At 41.3% G+C, this 16,276-nt stretch overlaps 28 non-coding genes and 4 pseudogenes across 28 annotated transcripts; all 32 read left to right on the forward strand.

The window, feature by feature from the left end:
- Positions 1 to 89: 89 nt before the first annotated feature.
- Positions 90 to 210, forward strand: LOC147538432 (5S ribosomal RNA). The gene has a single exon (XR_015226690.1). It is a non-coding gene; the product is annotated as a 5S ribosomal RNA (ribosomal RNA).
- A 391-nt stretch (positions 211 to 601) lies between these two features.
- On the forward strand, positions 602 to 722 carry LOC147538433 (5S ribosomal RNA). Its single transcript, XR_015226729.1, has one exon. It is a non-coding gene; the product is annotated as a 5S ribosomal RNA (ribosomal RNA).
- Positions 723 to 1,113: 391 nt separating this feature from the next.
- LOC147538434 (5S ribosomal RNA) lies at positions 1,114 to 1,232 on the forward strand. The gene has a single exon (XR_015226486.1). It is a non-coding gene; the product is annotated as a 5S ribosomal RNA (ribosomal RNA).
- A 391-nt stretch (positions 1,233 to 1,623) lies between these two features.
- On the forward strand, positions 1,624 to 1,744 carry LOC147538435 (5S ribosomal RNA; annotated as a pseudogene).
- Positions 1,745 to 2,135: 391 nt separating this feature from the next.
- LOC147538436 (5S ribosomal RNA) lies at positions 2,136 to 2,256 on the forward strand. The gene has a single exon (XR_015226775.1). It is a non-coding gene; the product is annotated as a 5S ribosomal RNA (ribosomal RNA).
- Positions 2,257 to 2,647: 391 nt separating this feature from the next.
- On the forward strand, positions 2,648 to 2,768 carry LOC147538437 (5S ribosomal RNA). The gene has a single exon (XR_015226615.1). It is a non-coding gene; the product is annotated as a 5S ribosomal RNA (ribosomal RNA).
- Positions 2,769 to 3,158: 390 nt separating this feature from the next.
- Positions 3,159 to 3,279, forward strand: LOC147538438 (5S ribosomal RNA). The gene has a single exon (XR_015226691.1). It is a non-coding gene; the product is annotated as a 5S ribosomal RNA (ribosomal RNA).
- A 391-nt stretch (positions 3,280 to 3,670) lies between these two features.
- LOC147538439 (5S ribosomal RNA) lies at positions 3,671 to 3,791 on the forward strand (annotated as a pseudogene).
- A 391-nt stretch (positions 3,792 to 4,182) lies between these two features.
- Positions 4,183 to 4,303, forward strand: LOC147538440 (5S ribosomal RNA). The gene has a single exon (XR_015226616.1). It is a non-coding gene; the product is annotated as a 5S ribosomal RNA (ribosomal RNA).
- A 392-nt stretch (positions 4,304 to 4,695) lies between these two features.
- On the forward strand, positions 4,696 to 4,816 carry LOC147538441 (5S ribosomal RNA). Its single transcript, XR_015226674.1, has one exon. It is a non-coding gene; the product is annotated as a 5S ribosomal RNA (ribosomal RNA).
- Positions 4,817 to 5,206: 390 nt separating this feature from the next.
- Positions 5,207 to 5,327, forward strand: LOC147538442 (5S ribosomal RNA). Its single transcript, XR_015226733.1, has one exon. It is a non-coding gene; the product is annotated as a 5S ribosomal RNA (ribosomal RNA).
- A 391-nt stretch (positions 5,328 to 5,718) lies between these two features.
- LOC147538443 (5S ribosomal RNA) lies at positions 5,719 to 5,839 on the forward strand. The gene has a single exon (XR_015226734.1). It is a non-coding gene; the product is annotated as a 5S ribosomal RNA (ribosomal RNA).
- A 391-nt stretch (positions 5,840 to 6,230) lies between these two features.
- LOC147538444 (5S ribosomal RNA) lies at positions 6,231 to 6,351 on the forward strand. Its single transcript, XR_015226617.1, has one exon. It is a non-coding gene; the product is annotated as a 5S ribosomal RNA (ribosomal RNA).
- Positions 6,352 to 6,742: 391 nt separating this feature from the next.
- On the forward strand, positions 6,743 to 6,863 carry LOC147538445 (5S ribosomal RNA). The gene has a single exon (XR_015226618.1). It is a non-coding gene; the product is annotated as a 5S ribosomal RNA (ribosomal RNA).
- Positions 6,864 to 7,254: 391 nt separating this feature from the next.
- Positions 7,255 to 7,375, forward strand: LOC147538446 (5S ribosomal RNA). Its single transcript, XR_015226619.1, has one exon. It is a non-coding gene; the product is annotated as a 5S ribosomal RNA (ribosomal RNA).
- Positions 7,376 to 7,766: 391 nt separating this feature from the next.
- LOC147538447 (5S ribosomal RNA) lies at positions 7,767 to 7,887 on the forward strand. Its single transcript, XR_015226620.1, has one exon. It is a non-coding gene; the product is annotated as a 5S ribosomal RNA (ribosomal RNA).
- A 391-nt stretch (positions 7,888 to 8,278) lies between these two features.
- On the forward strand, positions 8,279 to 8,399 carry LOC147538448 (5S ribosomal RNA). The gene has a single exon (XR_015226668.1). It is a non-coding gene; the product is annotated as a 5S ribosomal RNA (ribosomal RNA).
- Positions 8,400 to 8,790: 391 nt separating this feature from the next.
- Positions 8,791 to 8,911, forward strand: LOC147538449 (5S ribosomal RNA). Its single transcript, XR_015226735.1, has one exon. It is a non-coding gene; the product is annotated as a 5S ribosomal RNA (ribosomal RNA).
- Positions 8,912 to 9,302: 391 nt separating this feature from the next.
- LOC147538450 (5S ribosomal RNA) lies at positions 9,303 to 9,423 on the forward strand. Its single transcript, XR_015226736.1, has one exon. It is a non-coding gene; the product is annotated as a 5S ribosomal RNA (ribosomal RNA).
- A 391-nt stretch (positions 9,424 to 9,814) lies between these two features.
- LOC147538451 (5S ribosomal RNA) lies at positions 9,815 to 9,935 on the forward strand. The gene has a single exon (XR_015226622.1). It is a non-coding gene; the product is annotated as a 5S ribosomal RNA (ribosomal RNA).
- Positions 9,936 to 10,326: 391 nt separating this feature from the next.
- On the forward strand, positions 10,327 to 10,447 carry LOC147538452 (5S ribosomal RNA). The gene has a single exon (XR_015226623.1). It is a non-coding gene; the product is annotated as a 5S ribosomal RNA (ribosomal RNA).
- Positions 10,448 to 10,838: 391 nt separating this feature from the next.
- Positions 10,839 to 10,959, forward strand: LOC147538453 (5S ribosomal RNA). Its single transcript, XR_015226669.1, has one exon. It is a non-coding gene; the product is annotated as a 5S ribosomal RNA (ribosomal RNA).
- Positions 10,960 to 11,350: 391 nt separating this feature from the next.
- On the forward strand, positions 11,351 to 11,471 carry LOC147538454 (5S ribosomal RNA). The gene has a single exon (XR_015226624.1). It is a non-coding gene; the product is annotated as a 5S ribosomal RNA (ribosomal RNA).
- Positions 11,472 to 11,862: 391 nt separating this feature from the next.
- LOC147538455 (5S ribosomal RNA) lies at positions 11,863 to 11,983 on the forward strand. Its single transcript, XR_015226737.1, has one exon. It is a non-coding gene; the product is annotated as a 5S ribosomal RNA (ribosomal RNA).
- Positions 11,984 to 12,374: 391 nt separating this feature from the next.
- On the forward strand, positions 12,375 to 12,495 carry LOC147538456 (5S ribosomal RNA). Its single transcript, XR_015226625.1, has one exon. It is a non-coding gene; the product is annotated as a 5S ribosomal RNA (ribosomal RNA).
- A 391-nt stretch (positions 12,496 to 12,886) lies between these two features.
- Positions 12,887 to 13,007, forward strand: LOC147538457 (5S ribosomal RNA; annotated as a pseudogene).
- A 391-nt stretch (positions 13,008 to 13,398) lies between these two features.
- LOC147538458 (5S ribosomal RNA) lies at positions 13,399 to 13,519 on the forward strand. Its single transcript, XR_015226626.1, has one exon. It is a non-coding gene; the product is annotated as a 5S ribosomal RNA (ribosomal RNA).
- A 382-nt stretch (positions 13,520 to 13,901) lies between these two features.
- Positions 13,902 to 14,022, forward strand: LOC147538459 (5S ribosomal RNA). The gene has a single exon (XR_015226673.1). It is a non-coding gene; the product is annotated as a 5S ribosomal RNA (ribosomal RNA).
- Positions 14,023 to 14,413: 391 nt separating this feature from the next.
- Positions 14,414 to 14,534, forward strand: LOC147538460 (5S ribosomal RNA; annotated as a pseudogene).
- A 391-nt stretch (positions 14,535 to 14,925) lies between these two features.
- On the forward strand, positions 14,926 to 15,046 carry LOC147538461 (5S ribosomal RNA). The gene has a single exon (XR_015226627.1). It is a non-coding gene; the product is annotated as a 5S ribosomal RNA (ribosomal RNA).
- A 391-nt stretch (positions 15,047 to 15,437) lies between these two features.
- Positions 15,438 to 15,558, forward strand: LOC147538462 (5S ribosomal RNA). The gene has a single exon (XR_015226750.1). It is a non-coding gene; the product is annotated as a 5S ribosomal RNA (ribosomal RNA).
- Positions 15,559 to 15,949: 391 nt separating this feature from the next.
- LOC147538463 (5S ribosomal RNA) lies at positions 15,950 to 16,070 on the forward strand. The gene has a single exon (XR_015226670.1). It is a non-coding gene; the product is annotated as a 5S ribosomal RNA (ribosomal RNA).
- The last annotated feature ends 206 nt before the right edge of the window (positions 16,071 to 16,276 follow it).

Consider the following 16,276-nt stretch of genomic DNA (forward strand, 5'->3'; position numbering starts at 1 on the left):
TTCTTACATCGTATCACTACAGAGTGCGTAAAAATGAGAAATAGGAGCCCGCCGATGAGAACAAGTAGTAATCAGTGTGAAATACTAACAGATGCGATCATACCAGCACTAATCCACCGGATCCCATCAGAACTCCGAAGTTAAGCGTGCTTGGGCGAGAGTAGTACTAGGATGGGGGTGACCTCCTGGGAAGTCCTCGTGTTGCATCCCTTTTTGCTCCTTAATTTTTTTTTCATTGTCTCGTCGGAGAGAGGGGGAAGAAAATTACCTGCCAAAGGCGGGTTAGGACCGTCGGATTTCCTAAAAAATGTTGTTTTCCGCATCATCCGTCCATTTTTCAGAATTTTGTTAAAGTCGAGGAAAATATCGGACCCTTATATTATTTATTTAAGGACTCTAAATTCAATATGGGTAATTTAGGGAAATTCTTTTAGTTAGCGAACAATAAATGAAAATGCTTAATAATTTGGATCTCCCAAAAGGTCAAACAAACCGGGGAGAAGGAGTGTTTATTCTTACATCGTATCACTACAGACTGCGTAAAAATGAGAAATAGGAGCCCGCCGATGAGAACAAGTAGTAATCAGTGTGAAATACTAACGGATGCGATCATACCAGCACTTATCCACCGGATCCCATCAGAACTCCGAAGTTAAGCGTGCTTGGGCGAGAGTAGTACTAGGATGGGGGTGACCTACTGGGAAGTCCTCGTGTTGCATCCCTTTTTGCTCCTTAATTTTTTTTTCATCGTCTCGTCGGAGAGAGGGGGAAGAAAATAACCTGCCAAAGGCGGGTTAGGACCGTCGGATTTCCTAAAAAATGTTGTTTTCCACATCATCCGTCCATTTTTCAGAATTTTGTTAAAGTCTAGGAAAATATCGGACCCTTATATTATTTATTTAAGGACTCTAAATTCAATATGGGTAATTTAGGGAAATTCTTTTAGTTAGCGAATAATAAATGAAAATGCTTAATAACTTGGATCTCCCAAAAGGTCAAACAAACCGGGGAGAAGGAGTGTTTATTCTTACATCGTATCACTACAGAGTGCGTAAAAATGAGAAATAGGAGCCCGCCGATGAGAACAAGTAGTAATCAGTGTGAAATACTAACGGATGCGATCATACCAGCACTAATCCACCGGATCCCATCAGAACTCCGAAGTTAAGCGTGCTTGGGCGAGAGTAGTACTATGATGGGTGGCCTCCTGGGAAGTCCTCGTGTTGCATCCCTTTTTGCTCCTTAATTTTTTTTTCATCGTCTCGTCGGAGAGAGGGGGAAGAAAATAACCTGCCAAAGGCGGGTTAGGACCGTCGGATTTCCTAAAAAAAGTTGTTTTACGCATCATCCGTCCATTTTTCAGAATTTTGTTAAAGTCGAGGAAAATATCGGACCCTTATATTATTTATTTAACTACTCTAAATTCGATATGGGTAATTTAGGGAAATTCTTTTAGTTAGCGAACAATAAATGAAAATACTTAATAACTTGGATCTCCCAAAAGGTCAAACAAACCGGGGAGAAGGAGTGTTTATTCTTACATCGTATCACTACAGAGTGCGTAAAAATGAGAAATAGGAGCCCGCCTATGAGAACAAGTAGTAATCAGTGTGAAATACTAACGGATGCGATCATACCAGCACTAATCCACCGGATCCCATCAGAACTCCGAAGTTAAGCGTGCTTGGGCGAGAGTAGTACTAGGATGGGGGTGACCTCCTGGGAAGTCCTCGTGTTCCATCCCTTTTTGCACCTTAATTTTTTTTTCATCGTCTCGTCGGAGAGAGGGGGAAGAAAATAACCTGCCAAAGGCGGGTTAGGACCGTCGGATTTCCTAAAAAATGTTGTTTTCCGCATCATCCGTCCATTTTTCAGAATTTTGTTAAAATCGAGGAAAATATCGGACCCTTATATTATTTATTTAAGGACTCTAAATTCAATATGGGTAATTTAGGGAAATTCTTTTAGTTAGCGAACAATAAATGAAAATGCTTAATAACTTGGATCTCCCAAAAGGTCAAACAATCCGGGGAGAAGGAGTGTTTATTCTTACATCATATCACTACAGAGTGCGTAAAAATGAGAAATAGGAGCCCGCCGATGAGAACAAGTAGTAATCAGTGTGAAATACTAACGGATGCGATCATACCAGCACTAATCCACCGGATCCTATCAGAACTCCGAAGTTAAGCGTGCTTGGGCGAGAATAGTACTAGGATGGGGGTGACCTCCTGGGAAGTCCTCGTGTTGCATCCCTTTTTGCTCCTTAATTTTTTTTTCATCGTCTCGTCGGAGAGAGGGGGAAGAAAATAACCTGCCAAAGGCGGGTTAGGACCGTCGGATTTCCTAAAAAATGTTGTTTTCCGCATCATCCGTCCATTTTTCAGAATTTTGTTAAAGTCGAGGAAAATATCGGACCCTTATATTATTTATTTAAGGACTCTAAATTCAATATGGGTAATTTAGGGAAATTCTTTTAGTTAGCGAACAATAAATGAAAATGCTTAATAACTTGGATCTCCCAAAAGGTCAAACAATCCGGGGAGAAGGAGTGTTTATTCTTACATCGTATCACTACAGAGTGCGTAAAAATGAGAAATAGGAGCCCGCCGATGAGAACAAGTAGTAATCAGTGTGAAATACTAACGGATGCGATCATACCAGCACTAATCCACCGGATCCCATCAGAACTCCGAAGTTAAGCGTGCTTGGGCGAGAGTAGTACTAGGATGGGGGTGACCTCCTGGGAAGTCCTCGTGTTGCATCCCTTTTTGCTCCTTAATTTTTTTTTCATCGTCTCGTCGGAGAGAGGGGGAAGAAAATAACCTGCCAAAGGCGGGTTAGGACCGTCGGATTTCCTAAAAATGTTGTTTTCCGCATCATCCGTCCATTTTTCAGAATTTTGTTAAAGTCGAGGAAAATATCGGACCCTTATATTATTTATTTAAGGACTCTAAATTCAATATGGGTAATTTAGGGAAATTCTTTTATTTAGCGAACAATAAATGAAAATGCTTAATAACTTGGATCTCCCAAAAGGTCAAACAATCCGGGGAGAAGGAGTGTTTATTCTTACATCGTATCACTACAGAGTGCGTAAAAATGAGAAATAGGAGCCCGCCGATGAGAACAAGTAGTAATCAGTGTGAAATACTAACAGATGCGATCATACCAGCACTAATCCACCGGATCCCATCAGAACTCCGAAGTTAAGCGTGCTTGGGCGAGAGTAGTACTAGGATGGGGGTGACCTCCTGGGAAGTCCTCGTGTTGCATCCCTTTTTGCTCCTTAATTTTTTTTTCATCGTCTCGTCGGAGAGAGGGGGAAGAAAATAACCTGCCAAAGGCGGGTTAGGACCGTCGGATTTCCTAAAAAATGTTGTTTTCCGCATCATCCGTCCATTTTTCAGAATTTTGTTAAAGTCGAGGAAAATATCGGACCCTTATATTATTTATTTAAGGACTCTAAATTCAATATGGGTAATTTAGGGAAATTCTTTTAGTTAGCGAACAATAAATGAAAATGCTTAATAACTTGGATCTCCCAAAAGGTCAAACAATCCGGGGAGAAGGAGTGTTTATTCTTACATCGTATCACTACAGAGTGCGTAAAAATGAGAAATAGGAGCCCGCCGATGAGAACAAGTAGTAATCAGTGTAAAATACTAACGGATGCGATCATACGAGCACTAATCCACCGGATCCTATCTGAACTCCGAAGTTAAGCGTGCTTGGGCGAGAGTAGTACTAGGATGGGGGTGACCTCCTGGGAAGTCCTCGTGTTGCATCCCTTTTTGCTCCTTAATTTTTTTTTCATCGTCTCGCCGGAGAGAGGGGGAAGAAAATAACCTGCCAAAGGCGGGTTAGGACCGTCGGATTTCCTAAAAAATGTTGTTTTCCGCATCATCCGTCCATTTTTCAGAATTTTGTTAAAGTCGAGGAAAATATCGGACCCTTATATTATTTATTCAAGGACTCTAAATTCAATATGGGTAATTTAGGAAAATTCTTTTAGTTAGCGAACAATAAATGAAAATGCTTAATAACTTGGATCTCCCAAAAGGTCAAACAATCCGGGGAGAAGGAGTGTTTATTCTTACATCGTATCACTACAGAGTGCGTAAAAATGAGAAATAGGAGCCCGCCGATGAGAACAAGTAGTAATCAGTGTGAAATACTAACGGATGCGATCATACCAGCACTAATCCACCGGATCCCATCAGAACTCCGAAGTTAAGCGTGCTTGGGCGAGAGTAGTACTAGGATGGGGGTGACCTCCTGGGAAGTCCTCGTGTTGCATCCCTTTTTGCTCCTTAATTTTTTTTTTCATCGTCTCGTCGGAGAGAGGGGGAAGGAAATAACCTGCCAAAGGCGGGTTAGGACCGTCGGATTTCCAAAAAAATGTTGTTTTCCGCATCATCCGTCCATTTTTCAGAATTTTGTTAAAGTCGAGGAAAATATCGGACCCTTATATTATTTATTTAAGGACTCTAAATTCAATATGGGTAATTTAGGGAAATTCTTTTAGTTAGCGAACAATAAATGAAAATGCTTAATAACTTGGATCTCCCAAAAGGTCAAACAAACCGGGGAGAAGGAGTGTTTATTCTTACATCGTATCACTACAGAGTGCGTAAAAATGAGAAATAGAAGCCCGCAGATGAGAACAAGTAGTAATCAGTGTGAAATACTAACGGATGCGATCATACCAGCACTAATCCACCGGATCCCATCAGAACTCCGAAGTTAAGCGTGCTTGGGCGAGAGTTGTACTAGGATGGGGGTGACCTCCTGGGAAGTCCTCGTGTTGCATCCCTTTTTGCTCATTAATTTTTTTTTCATCGTCTCGTCGGAGAGAGGGGGAAGAAAATAACCTGCCAAAGGCGGGTTAGGACCGTCGGATTTCCTAAAAATGTTGTTTTCCGCATCATCCGTCCATTTTTCAGAATTTTGTTAAAGTCGAGGAAAATATCGGACCCTTATATTATTTATTTAAGGACTCTAAATTCAATATGGGTAATTTAGGGAAATTCTTTTATTTAGCGAACAATAAATGAAAATGCTTAATAACTTGGATCTCCCAAAAGGTCAAACAATCCGGGGAGAAGGAGTGTTTATTCTTACATCGTATCACTACAGAGTGCGTAAAAATGAGAAATAGGAGCCCGCCGATGAGAACAAGTAGTAATCAGTGTGAAATACTAACGGATGCGATCATACCAGCACTAATCCACCGGATCCTATCTGAACTCCGAAGTTAAGCGTGCTTGGGCGAGAGTAGTACTAGGATGGGGGTGACCTCCTGGGAAGTCCTCGTGTTGCATCCCTTTTTGCTCCTTAATTTTTTTTTCATCGTCTCGTCGGAGAGAGGGGGAAGAAAATAACCTGCCAAAGGCGGGTTAGGACCGTCGGATTTCCTAAAAAATGTTGTTTTCCGCATCATCCGTCCATTTATCAGAATTTTGTTAAAGTCGAGGAAAATATCGGACCCTTATATTATTTATTTAAGGACTCTAAATTCAATATGGGTAATTTAGGGAAATTCTTTTAGTTAGCGAACAATGAATGAAAATGCTTAATAACTTGGATCTCCCAAAAGGTCAAACAATCCGGGGAGAAGGAGTGTTTATTCTTACATCGTATCACTACAGAGTGCGTAAAAATGAGAAATAGGAGCCCGCCGATGAGAACAAGTAGTAATCAGTGTGCAATACTAACGGATGCGATCATACCAGCACTAATCCACCGGATCCTATCTGAACTCCGAAGTTAAGCGTGCTTGGGCGAGAGTAGTACTAGGATGGGGGTGACCTCCTGGGAAGTCCTCGTGTTGCATCCCTTTTTGCTCCTTAATTTTTTTTTCATCGTCTCGTCGGAGAGAGGGGGAAGAAAATAACCTGCCAAAGGCGGGTTAGGACCGTCGGATTTCCTAAAAAATGTTGTTTTCCGCATCATCCGTCCATTTTTCAGAATTTTGTTAAAGTCGAGGAAAATATCGGACCCTTATATTATTTATTTAAGGACTCTAAATTCAATATGGGTAATTTAGGAAAATTCTTTTAGTTAGCGAACAATAAATGAAAATGCTTAATAACTTGGATCTCCCAAAAGGTCAAACAATCCGGGGAGAAGGAGTGTTTATTCTTACATCGTATCACTACAGAGTGCGTAAAAATGAGAAATAGGAGCCCGCCGATGAGAACAAGTAGTAATCAGTGTGAAATACTAACGGATGCGATCATACCAGCACTAATCCACCGGATCCCATCAGAACTCCGAAGTTAAGCGTGCTTGGGCGAGAGTAGTACTAGGATGGGGGTGACCTCCTGGGAAGTCCTCGTGTTGCATCCCTTTTTGCTCCTTAATTTTTTTTTCATCGTCTCGTCGGAGAGAGGGGGAAGGAAATAACCTGCCAAAGGCGGGTTAGGACCGTCGGATTTCCAAAAAAATGTTGTTTTCCGCATCATCCGTCCATTTTTCAGAATTTTGTTAAAGTCGAGGAAAATATCGGACCCTTATATTATTTATTTAAGGACTCTAAATTCAATATGGGTAATTTAGGGAAATTCTTTTAGTTAGCGAACAATAAATGAAAATGCATAATAACTTGGATCTCCCAAAAGGTCAAACAATCCGGGGAGAAGGAGTGTTTATTTTTACATCGTATCACTACAGAGTGCGTAAAAATGAGAAATAGGAGCCCGCCGATGAGAACAAGTAGTAATCAGTGTGAAATACTAACGGATGCGATCATACCAGCACTAATCCACCGGATCCCATCAGAACTCCGAAGTTAAGCGTGCTTGGGCGAGAGTAGTACTAGGATGGGGGTGACCTCCTGGGAAGTCCTCGTGTTGCATCCCTTTTTGCTCCTTAATTTTTTTTTCATCGTCTCGTCGGAGAGAGGGGGAAGGAAATAACCTGCCAAAGGCGGGTTAGGACCGTCGGATTTCCAAAAAAATGTTGTTTTCCGCATCATCCGTCCATTTTTCAGAATTTTGTTAAAGTCGAGGAAAATATCGGACCCTTATATTATTTATTTAAGGACTCTAAATTCAATATGGGTAATTTAGGGAAATTCTTTTAGTTAGCGAACAATAAATGAAAATGCTTAATAACTTGGATCTCCCAAAAGGTCAAACAAACCGGGGAGAAGGAGTGTTTATTCTTACATCGTATCACTACAGAGTGCGTAAAAATGAGAAATAGGAGCCCGCCGATGAGAACAAGTAGTAATCAGTGTGAAATACTAACGGATGCGATCATACCAGCACTAATCCACCGGATCCCATCAGAACTCCGAAGTTAAGCGTGCTTGGGCGAGAGTAGTACTAGGATGGGGGTGACCTCCTGGGAAGTCCTCGTGTTGCATCCCTTTTTGCTCCTTAATTTTTTTTTCATCGTCTCGTCGGAGAGAGGGGGAAGGAAATAACCGGCCAAAGGCGGGTTAGGACCGTCGGATTTCCAAAAAAATGTTGTTTTCCGCATCATCCGTCCATTTTTCAGAATTTTGTTAAAGTCGAGGAAAATATCGGACCCTTATATTATTTATTTAAGGACTCTAAATTCAATATGGGTAATTTAGGGAAATTCTTTTAGTTAGCGAACAATAAATGAAAATGCATAATAACTTGGATCTCCCAAAAGGTCAAACAATCCGGGGAGAAGGAGTGTTTATTCTTACATCGTATCACTACAGAGTGCGTAAAAATGAGAAATAGGAGCCCGCCGATGAGAACAAGTAGTAATCAGTGTGAAATACTAACGGATGCGATCATACCAGCACTAATCCACCGGATCCCATCAGAACTCCGAAGTTAAGCGTGCTTGGGCGAGAGTAGTACTAGGATGGGGGTGACCTCCTGGGAAGTCCTCGTGTTGCATCCCTTTTTGCTCCTTAATTTTTTTTTCATCGTCTCGTCGGAGAGAGGGGGAAGGAAATAACCTGCCAAAGGCGGGTTAGGACCGTCGGATTTCCAAAAAAATGTTGTTTTCCGCATCATCCGTCCATTTTTCAGAATTTTGTTAAAGTCGAGGAAAATATCGGACCCTTATATTATTTATTTAAGGACTCTAAATTCAATATGGGTAATTTAGGGAAATTCTTTTAGTTAGCGAACAATAAATGAAAATGCTTAATAACTTGGATCTCCCAAAAGGTCAAACAAACCGGGGAGAAGGAGTGTTTATTCTTACATCGTATCACTACAGAGTGCGTAAAAATGAGAAATAGGAGCCCGCCGATGAGAACAAGTAGTAATCAGTGTGAAATACTAACGGATGCGATCATACCAGCACTAATCCACCGGATCCCATCAGAACTCCGAAGTTAAGCGTGCTTGGGCGAGAGTAGTACTAGGATGGGGGTGACCTACTGGGAAGTCCTCGTGTTGCATCCCTTTTTGCTCCTTAATTTTTTTTTCATCGTCTCGTCGGAGAGAGGGGGAAGAAAATAACCTGCCAAAGGCGGGTTAGGACCGTCGGATTTCCTAAAAAATGTTGTTTTCCGCATCATCCGTCCATTTTTCAGAATTTTGTTAAAGTCGAGGAAAATATCGGACCCTTATATTATTTATTTAAGGACTCTAAATTCAACATGGGTAATTTAGGGAAATTCTTTTAGTTAGCGAACAATAAATGAAAATGCTTAATAACTTGGATCTCCCAAAAGGTCAAACAATCCGGGGAGAAGGAGTGTTTATTCTTACATCGTATCACTACAGAGTGCGTAAAAATGAGAAATAGGAGCCCGCCGATGAGAACAAGTAGTAATCAGTGTGAAATACTAACGGATGCGATCATACCAGCACTAATCCACCGGATCCTATCTGAACTCCGAAGTTAAGCGTGCTTGGGCGAGAGTAGTACTAGGATGGGGGTGACCTCCTGGGAAGTCCTCGTGTTGCATCCCTTTTTGCTCCTTAATTTTTTTTTCATCGTCTCGTCGGAGAGAGGGGGAAGAAAATAACCTGCCAAAGGCGGGTTAGGACCGTCGGATTTCCTAAAAAATGTTGTTTTCCGCATCATCCGTCCATTTTTCAGAATTTTGTTAAAGTCGAGGAAAATATCGGACCCTTATATTATTTATTTAAGGACTCTAAATTCAATATGGGTAATTTAGGGAAATTCTTTTAGTTAGCGAACAATAAATGAAAATGCTTAATAACTTGGATCTCCCAAAAGGTCAAACAATCCGGGGAGAAGGAGTGTTTATTCTTACATCGTATCACTACAGAGTGCGTAAAAATGAGAAATAGGAGCCCGCCGATGAGAACAAGTAGTAATCAGTGTGAAATACTAACGGATGCGATCATACCAGCACTAATCCACCGGATCCTATCTGAACTCCGAAGTTAAGCGTGCTTGGGCGAGAGTAGTACTAGGATGGGGGTGACCTCCTGGGAAGTCCTCGTGTTGCATCCCTTTTTGCTCCTTAATTTTTTTTTCATCGTCTCGTCGGAGAGAGGGGGAAGAAAATAACCTGCCAAAGGCGGGTTAGGACCGTCGGATTTCCTAAAAAATGTTGTTTTCCGCATCATCCGTCCATTTTTCAGAATTTTGTTAAAGTCGAGGAAAATATCGGACCCTTATATTATTTATTTAAGGACTCTAAATTCAATATGGGTAATTTAGGAAAATTCTTTTAGTTAGCGAACAATAAATGAAAATGCTTAATAACTTGGATCTCCCAAAAGGTCAAACAATCCGGGGAGAAGGAGTGTTTATTCTTACATCGTATCACTACAGAGTGCGTAAAAATGAGAAATAGGAGCCCGCCGATGAGAACAAGTAGTAATCAGTGTGAAATACTAACGGATGCGATCATACCAGCACTAATCCACCGGATCCCATCAGAACTCCGAAGTTAAGCGTGCTTGGGCGAGAGTAGTACTAGGATGGGGGTGACCTCCTGGGAAGTCCTCGTGTTGCATCCCTTTTTGCTCCTTAATTTTTTTTTCATCGTCTCGTCGGAGAGAGGGGGAAGGAAATAACCTGCCAAAGGCGGGTTAGGACCGTCGGATTTCCAAAAAAATGTTGTTTTCCGCATCATCCGTCCATTTTTCAGAATTTTGTTAAAGTCGAGGAAAATATCGGACCCTTATATTATTTATTTAAGGACTCTAAATTCAATATGGGTAATTTAGGGAAATTCTTTTAGTTAGCGAACAATAAATGAAAATGCATAATAACTTGGATCTCCCAAAAGGTCAAACAATCCGGGGAGAAGGAGTGTTTATTCTTACATCGTATCACTACAGAGTGCGTAAAAATGAGAAATAGGAGCCCGCCGATGAGAACAAGTAGTAATCAGTGTGAAATACTAACGGATGCGATCATACCAGCACTAATCCACCGGATCCCATCAGAACTCCGAAGTTAAGCGTGCTTGGGCGAGAGTAGTACTAGGATGGGGGTGACCTCCTGGGAAGTCCTCGTGTTGCATCCCTTTTTGCTCCTTAATTTTTTTTTCATCGTCTCGTCGGAGAGAGGGGGAAGGAAATAACCTGCCAAAGGCGGGTTAGGACCGTCGGATTTCCAAAAAAATGTTGTTTTCCGCATCATCCGTCCATTTTTCAGAATTTTGTTAAAGTCGAGGAAAATATCGGACCCTTATATTATTTATTTAAGGACTCTAAATTCAATATGGGTAATTTAGGGAAATTCTTTTAGTTAGCGAACAATAAATGAAAATGCTTAATAACTTGGATCTCCCAAAAGGTCAAACAAACCGGGGAGAAGGAGTGTTTATTCTTACATCGTATCACTACAGAGTGCGTAAAAATGAGAAATAGGAGCCCGCCGATGAGAACAAGTAGTAATCAGTGTGAAATACTAACGGATGCGATCATACCAGCACTAATCCACCGGATCCCATCAGAACTCCGAAGTTAAGCGTGCTTGGGCGAGAGTAGTACTAGGATGGGGGTGACCTACTGGGAAGTCCTCGTGTTGCATCCCTTTTTGCTCCTTAATTTTTTTTTCATCGTCTCGTCGGAGAGAGGGGGAAGAAAATAACCTGCCAAAGGCGGGTTAGGACCGTCGGATTTCCTAAAAAATGTTGTTTTCCGCATCATCCGTCCATTTTTCAGAATTTTGTTAAAGTCGAGGAAAATATCGGACCCTTATATTATTTATTTAAGGACTCTAAATTCAATATGGGTAATTTAGGGAAATTCTTTTAGTTAGCGAACAATAAATGAAAATGCTTAATAACTTGGATCTCCCAAAAGGTCAAACAAACCGGGGAGAAGGAGTGTTTATTCTTACATCGTATCACTACAGAGTGCGTAAAAATGAGAAATAGGAGCCCGCCGATGAGAACAAGTAGTAATCAGTGTGAAATACTAACGGATGCGATCATACCAGCACTAATCCACCGGATCCCATCAGAACTCCGAAGTTAAGCGTGCTTGGGCGAGAGTAGTACTAGGATGGGGGTGACCTCCTGGGAAGTCCTCGTGTTGCATCCCTTTTTGCTCCTTAATTTTTTTTTCATCGTCTCGTCGGAGAGAGGGGGAAGAAAATAACCTGCCAAAGGCGGGTTAGGACCGTCGGATTTCCTAAAAAATGTTGTTTTCCGCATCATCCGTCCATTTTTCAGAATTTTGTTAAAGTCGAGGAAAATATCGGACCCTTATATTATTTATTTAAGGACTCTAAATTCAATATGGGTAATTTAGGGAAATTCTTTTAGTTAGCGAACAATAAATGAAAATGCTTAATAACTTGGATCTCCCAAAAGGTCAAACAATCCGGGGAGAAGGAGTGTTTATTCTTACATCGTATCACTACAGAGTGCGTAAAAATGAGAAATAGGAGCCCGCCGATGAGAACAAGTAGTAATCAGTGTGAAATACTAACGGATGCGATCATACCAGCACTAATCCACCGGATCCTATCTGAACTCCGAAGTTAAGCGTGCTTGGGCGAGAGTAGTACTAGGATGGGGGTGACCTCCTGGGAAGTCCTCGTGTTGCATCCCTTTTTGCTCCTTAATTTTTTTTTCATCGTCTCGTCGGAGAGAGGGGGAAGAAAATAACCTGCCAAAGGCGGGTTAGGACCGTCGGATTTCCTAAAAAATGTTGTTTTCCGCATCATCCGTCCATTTTCCAGAATTTTGTTAAAGTCGAGGAAAATATCGGACCCTTATATTATTTATTTAAGGACTCTAAATTCAATATGGGTAATTTAGGAAAATTCTTTTAGTTAGCGAACAATAAATGAAAATGCTTAATAACTTGGATCTCCCAAAAGGTCAAACAATCCGGGGAGAAGGAGTGTTTATTCTTACATCGTATCACTACAGAGTGCGTAAAAATGAGAAATAGGAGCCCGCCGATGAGAACAAGTAGTAATCAGTGTGAAATACTAACGGATGCGATCATACCAGCACTAATCCACCGGATCCCATCAGAACTCCGAAGTTAAGCGTGCTTGGGCGAGAGTAGTACTAGGATGGGGGTGACCTCCTGGGAAGTCCTCGTGTTGCATCCCTTTTTGCTCCTTAATTTTTTTTTCATCGTCTCGTCGGAGAGAGGGGGAAGGAAATAACCTGCCAAAGGCGGGTTAGGACCGTCGGATTTCCAAAAAAATGTTGTTTTCCGCATCATCCGTCCATTTTTCAGAATTTTGTTAAAGTCGAGGAAAATATCGGACCCTTATATTATTTATTTAAGGACTCTAAATTCAATATGGGTAATTTAGGGAAATTCTTTTAGTTAGCGAACAATAAATGAAAATGCATAATAACTTGGATCTCCCAAAAGGTCAAACAATCCGGGGAGAAGGAGTGTTTATTCGTACATCGTATCACTACAGAGTGCGTAAAAATGAGAAATAGGAGCCCGCCGATGAGAACAAGTAGTAATCAGTGTGAAATACTAACGGATGCGATCATACCAGCACTAATCCACCGGATCCCATCAGAACTCCGAAGTTAAGCGTGCTTGGGCGAGAGTAGTACTAGGATGGGGGTGACCTCCAGGGAAGTCCTCGTGCTGCATCCCTTTTTGCTCCTTAATTTTTTTTCCATCGTCACGTCGGAGAGAGGGGGAAGAAAATAACCTGCCAAAGGCGGGTTAGGACCATCGGATTTCCTAAAAAATGTTGTTTTCCGCATCATCCGTCCATTTTTCAGAATTTTGTTAAAGTCGGGGAAAATATCGGACCCTTATATTATTTATTTAAGGACTCTAAATTCAATATGGGTAATTTAGGGAAATTCTTTTAGTTAGCGAACAATAAATGAAAATGCTTAATAACTTGGATCTCCCAAAAGGTCAAACAAACCGGGGAGAAGGAGTGTTTATTCTTACATCGTATCACTACAGAGTGCGTAAAAATGAGAAATAGAAGCCCGCAGATGAGAACAAGTAGTAATCAGTGTGAAATACTAACGGATGCGATCATACCAGCACTAATCCACCGGATCCCATCAGAACTCCGAAGTTAAGCGTGCTTGGGCGAGAGTAGTACTAGGATGGGGGTGACCTCCTGGGAAGTCCTCGTGTTGCATCCCTTTTTGCTCATTAATTTTTTTTTCATCGTCTCGTCGGAGAGAGGGGGAAGAAAATAACCTGCCAAAGGACCGTCGGATTTCCTAAAAAATGTTGTTTTCCGCATCATCCGTCCATTTTTCAGAATTTTGTTAAAGTCGAGGAAAATATCGGACCCTTATATTATTTATTTAACTACTCTAAATTCAATATGGGTAATTTAGGGAAATTCTTTTAGTTAGCGAACAATAAATGAAAATGCTTAATAACTTGGATCTCCCAAAAGGTCAAACAAACCGGGGAGAAGGAGTGTTTATTCTTACATCGTATCACTACAGAGTGCGTAAAAATGAGAAATAGGAGCCCGCCGATGAGAACAAGTAGTAATCAGTGTGAAATACTAACGGATGCGATCATACCAGCACTAATCCACCGGATCCCATCAGAACTCCGAAGTTAAGCGTGTTTGGGCGAGAGTAGTACTAGGATGGGGGTGACCTCCTGGGAAGTCCTCGTGTTGCATCCCTTTTTGCTCCTTAATTTTTTTTTCATCGTCTCGTCGGAGAGAGGGGGAAGAAAATAACCTGCCAAAGGCGGGTTAGGACCTTCGGATTTCCTAAAAAATGTTGTTTTCCGCATCATCCGTCCATTTTTCAGAATTTTGTTAATGTCGAGGAAAATATCGGAGCCTTATATTATTTATTTAAGGACTCTAAATTCAATATGGGTAATTTAGGGAAATTCTTTTAGTTAGCGAACAATAAATGAAAATGCTTAATAACTTGGATCTCCCAAAAGGTCAAACAATCCGGGGAGAAGGAGTGTTTATTCTTACATCGTATCACTACAGAGTGCGTAAAAATGAGAAATAGGAGCCCGCCGATGAGAACAAGTAGTAATCAGTGTGAAATACTAACGGATGCGATCATACCAGCACTAATCCACCGGATCTTATCAGAACTCCGAAGTTAAGCGTGCTTGGGCGAGAGTAGTACTAGGATGGGGGTGACCTCCTGGGAAGTCCTCGTGTTGCATCCCTTTTTGCTCCTTAATTTTTTTTTCATCGTCTCGTCGGAGAGAGGGGGAAGAAAATAACCTGCCAAAGGCGGGTTAGGACCGTCGGATTTCCTAAAAAATGTTGTTTTCCGCATCATCCGTCCATTTTTCAGAATTTTGTTAAAGTCGAGGAAAATATCGGACCCTTATATTATTTATTTAAGGACTCTAAATTCAATATGGGTAATTTAGGGAAATTCTTTTAGTTAGCGAACAATAAATGAAAATGCTTAATAACTTGGATCTCCCAAAAGGTCAAACAATCCGGGGAGAAGGAGTGTTTATTCTTACATCGTATCACTACAGAGTGCGTAAAAATGAGAAATAGGAGCCCGCCGATGAGAACAAGTAGTAATCAGTGTGAAATACTAACGGATGCGATCATACCAGCACTAATCCACCGGATCCCATCAGAACTCCGAAGTTAAGCGTGCTTGGGCGAGAGTAGTACTAGGATGGGGGTGACCTCCTGGGAAGTCCTCGTGTTGCATCCCTTTTTGCTCCTTAATTTTTTTTTCATCGTCTCGTCGGAGAGAGGGGGAAGAAAATAACCTGCCAAAGGCGGGTTAGGACCTTCGGATTTCCTAAAAAATGTTGTTTTCCGCATCATCCGTCCATTTTTCAGAATTTTGTTAAAGTCGAGGAAAATATCGGAGCCTTATATTATTTATTTAAGGACTCTAAATTCAATATGGGTAATTTAGGGAAATTCTTTTAGTTAGCGAACAATAAATGAAAATGCTTAATAACTTGGATCTCCCAAAAGGTCAAACAATCCGGGGAGAAGGAGTGTTTATTCTTACATCGTATCACTACAGAGTGCGTAAAAATGAGAAATAGGAGCCCGCCGATGAGAACAAGTAGTAATCAGTGTGAAATACTAACGGATGCGATCATACCAGCACTAATCCACCGGATCCTATCAGAACTCCGAAGTTAAGCGTGCTTGGGCGAGAGTAGTACTAGGATGGGGGTGACCTCCTGGGAAGTCCTCGTGTTGCATCCCTTTTTGCTCCTTAATTTTTTTTTCATCGTCTCGTCGGAGAGAGGGGGAAGAAAATAACCTGCCAAAGGCGGGTTAGGACCGTCGGATTTCCTAAAAAATGTTGTTTTCCGCATCATCCGTCCATTTTTCAGAATTTTGTTAAAGTCGAGGAAAATATCGGACCCTTATATTATTTATTTAAGGACTCTAAATTCAATATGGGTAATTTAGGGAAATTCTTTTTGTTAGCGAACAATAAATGAAAATGCTTAATAACTTGGATCTCCCAAAAGGTCAAACAATCCGGGGAGAAGGAGTGTTTATTCTTACATCGTATCACTACAGAGTGCGTAAAAATGAGAAATAGGAGCCCGCCGATGAGAACAAGTAGTAATCAGTGTGAAATACTAACGGATGCGATCATACCAGCACTAATCCACCGGATCCCATCAGAACTCCGAAGTTAAGCGTGCTTGGGCGAGAGTAGTACTAGGATGGGGGTGACCTCCAGGGAAGTCCTCGTGTTGCATCCCTTTTTGCTCCTTAATTTTTTTTTCATCGTCACGTCGGAGAGAGGGGGAAGAAAATAACCTGCCAAAGGCGGGTTAGGACCATCGGATTTCCTAAAAAATGTTGTTTTCCGCATCATCCGTCCATTTTTCAGAATTTTGTTAAAGTCGGGGAAAATATCGGACCCTTATATTATTTATTTAAGGACTCTAAATTCAATATGGGTAAT

Source organism: Eschscholzia californica, unplaced genomic scaffold (genome assembly GCF_041429995.1).
Source record: "Eschscholzia californica isolate CP2 unplaced genomic scaffold, dmEscCali1.0.p SCAF_5, whole genome shotgun sequence".
In the NCBI taxonomy this organism is placed as follows: Eukaryota; Viridiplantae; Streptophyta; class Magnoliopsida; order Ranunculales; family Papaveraceae; genus Eschscholzia; species Eschscholzia californica.